The following is a 3,575-nucleotide window of genomic DNA, read 5'->3' on the forward strand; positions in this document are numbered from 1 at the left end:
CATCTACCTTCGGGATTAGTATTAGACCTAAATAATTGTTATTTGGTGCCAGCGTTGAGCATGAACATTATATCTGGATCTTGTTTGATGCGAGACAGTTATTCATTTAAATCAGAGAATAATGGTTGTCCTATTTATATGAGTAATATCTTTTATGGTCATGCACCCTTGAAGAGTGGTCTATTTTTGATGAATCTCGATAGTAGTGATACACATATTCATAATGTTGAAACCAAAAGATGCAGAGTTGATAATGATAGTGCAACTTATTTGTGGCACTGCCGTTTAGGTCATATCGGTGTAAAGCTCATGAAGAAACTCCATACTGATGGACTTTTGGAACCACTTGATTATGAATCACTTGGTACTTGCGAACCGTGCCTCATGGGCAAGATGACTAAAACACAGTTCTCCGGTACTATGTAGAGAGCAACAGATTTGTTGGAAATCATACATACAGATGTATGTGGTCCGATGAATGGTGAGGATCATGGCGGATATCATTATTTTCTCACCTTCACGGATGATTTAAGCAGATATGGGTATATCTACTTAATGAAGCATAAGTCTGAAACATTTGAAAAGTTCAAAGAATTTCAGAGTGAAGTTGAAAATCATGTAACAAGAAAATAAAGTTTGTACGATCTGACCGTGGAGGAGAATATTTGAGTTACGAGTTTGGTCTACATTTGAAACAATGTGGAATAGTTTCGCAACTCACTCCACCCGGAACACCACAGCGTAATGGTGTGTCCGAACGTTGTAATCGTACTTTACTTGATATGGTGCGATCTATGATGTCCCTTACAGATTTACCGCTATCGTTTTGGGGTTATGCTTTAGAGACAGCCGCATTCACGTTAAATAGGGCACCATCAAAATCCGTTGAGACGACGCCTTATGAACTGTGGTTTCGCAAGAAACCAAAGTTGTCGTTTCTGAAAGTTTGGGGCTGCGATGCTTATGTGAAAAAGCTTCAACCTGATATGCTCGAACCCAAATCGAAGAAATGTGTCTTCATAGGATACCCAACGGAGACTGTTGGGTACACCTTCTATCACAGATCCGAAGGCAAAACATTCGTTGCTAAGAATGGATCCTTTCTAGAGAAGGAGTTTCTCTTGAAAGAAGTGACTGGGAAGAAAGTAGAACTTGATGAGGTAACTGTACCTGCTCCCTTATTGGAAAGTAGTACATCACAGAAACCGGTTTCTGTGACACCTACACCAATTAGTGAGGAAGTTAATGATGATGATCATGGAACTTCAGATCAAGTTGCTACTGAACTTCGTAGATCAACCAGAGTAAGATCAGCACCAGAGTGGTACGGTAATCCTGTTCTGGAAGTCATGCTACTAGATCATGATGAACCTACAAACTATGAAGAAGCGATGGTGAGCCCAGATTCCGCAAAATGGCTTGAAGCCGTGAAATCTGAGATGGGATCCATGTATGAGAACAAAGTGTGGACTTTGGTTGACTTGCCTAATGATCGGCAAGCAATTGAGAATAAATGGATCTTCAAGAAGAAGACTGACGCTAATGGTAATGTTACTGTCTACAAAGCTCGACTTGTTGCAAAAGGTTTTCGACAAGTTCAAGGGATTGACTATGATGAGACATTCTCAACCGTAGCGATGCTTAAGTCTGTCCGAATCATGTTAGCAATTACCGCATTTTATGATTATGAAATTTGGTAGATGGATATCAAAACTGCATTCCTGAATGGATTTCTGGAAGAAGAGTTATATATGATGCAACCGGAAGGTTTTGTCGATCCAAAATGTGCTAACAAAGTGTGCAAGCTCCAGCGATCCATTTATGGACTGGTGCAAGCCTCTCGGAGTTGGAATAAACGCTTTGATAGTGTGATCAAAGCATTTGGTTTTGTACAGACTTTTGGAGAAGCCTGTATTTACAAGAAAGTGAGTGGGAGCTCTGTAGCATTTCTGATATTATATGTGGATGACATATTACTGATCGGAAATGATATAGAATTTCTGGATAGCATAAAGGGATACTTGAATAAGAGTTTTTCGCTGAAAGACCTCGGTGAAGCTGCTTGCATATTGGGCATTAAGATCTATAGAGATAGATCAAGACGCTTAATTGGACTTTCACAAAGCACATACCTTGACAAATTTTTGAAGAAGTTCAAAATGGATCAAGCAAAGAAATGGTTCTTGCCTGTGTTACAAGGTGTGAAGTTGAGTAAGACTCAATGCCCGACCACTGCAGAAGATAGAGAGAAGATGAAAGACGTTCCTTATGCTTCAGCCATAGGCTCTATCATGTATGCAATGCTGTGTACCAGACCTGATGTGTGCCTTGCTATAAGTCTAGCACGGAGGTACCAAAGTAATCCAGGAGTGGATCACTGGACAGCGTTCAAGAACATCCTGAAGTACCTGAAAAGGACTAAGGATATGTTTCTCGTATATGGAGGTGACAAAGAGCTCATCGTAAATGGTTACGTTGATGGAAGCTTTGACACCGATCCGGACGATTCTAAATCGCAAACCGGATACGTGTTTACATTAAATGGTGGAGCTGTCAGTTGGTGCAGTTCTAAACAAAGCATCGTGGCGGGATCTACGTGTGAAGCAAAATACATAGCTGCTTCGGAAGCAGCAAATGAAGGAGTCTGGATGAAGGAGTTCATATCCGATCTAGGTGTCATACCTAGTGCATCGGGTCCAATGAAAATCTTTTGTGACAATACTGGAGCAATTGCCTTAGCGAAGGAATCCAGATTTCACAATAGAACCAAGCACATCAAGAGACTTCAATTCCATCCGGGATCTAGTCCAGGTGGGAGACATAGAAATTTGCAAGATACATACGGATCTGAATGTTGCAGACCCGTTGACTAAGCCTCTTCCACTAGCAAAACATGATCAGCACCAAGGCTCCATGGGTGTTAGAATCATTACAGTGTAATCTAGATTATTGACTCTAGTGCAAGTGGGAGACTGAAGGAAATATGCCCTAGAGGCAATAATAAAGTTATTATTTATTTACTTATATCATGATAAATGTTTATTATTCATGCTAGAATTGTATTAACCGGAAACATAATACATGTGTGAATATATAGACAAATAGAGTGTCACTAGTATGCCTCTACTTGACTAGCTCATTAATCAAAGATGGTTATGTTTCCTAACCATAGACATGAGTTGTCATTTGATTAACGGGATCACATCATTAGGAGAATGATATGATTGACACGACCCATTCCGTTAGCTTAGCACACGATCGTTTAGTATGTTGCTATTGCTTTCTTCATGACTTATACATGTTCCTATGACTATGAGATTATGCAACTCCCGTTTACCGGAGGAACACTTTGTGTGCTACCAAACGTCACAACGTAATTGGGTGATTATAAAGGTGCTCTACAGGTGTCTCCAAAGGTACTTGTTGGGTTGGCGTATTTCGAGATTAGGATTTGTCACTCCGATTGTCGGAGAGGTATCTCTGGGCCCTCTCGGTAATACACATCACTTAAGCCTTGCAAGCATTGCAACTAATGAGTTAGTTGCGGGATGATGTATTACAGAACGACAAAAGAG

This window comes from Triticum urartu, chromosome 1A (genome assembly GCF_056163025.1).
Source record: "Triticum urartu cultivar PI428250 chromosome 1A, HENAU_Tu73, whole genome shotgun sequence".
Taxonomy (NCBI): Eukaryota; Viridiplantae; Streptophyta; class Magnoliopsida; order Poales; family Poaceae; genus Triticum; species Triticum urartu.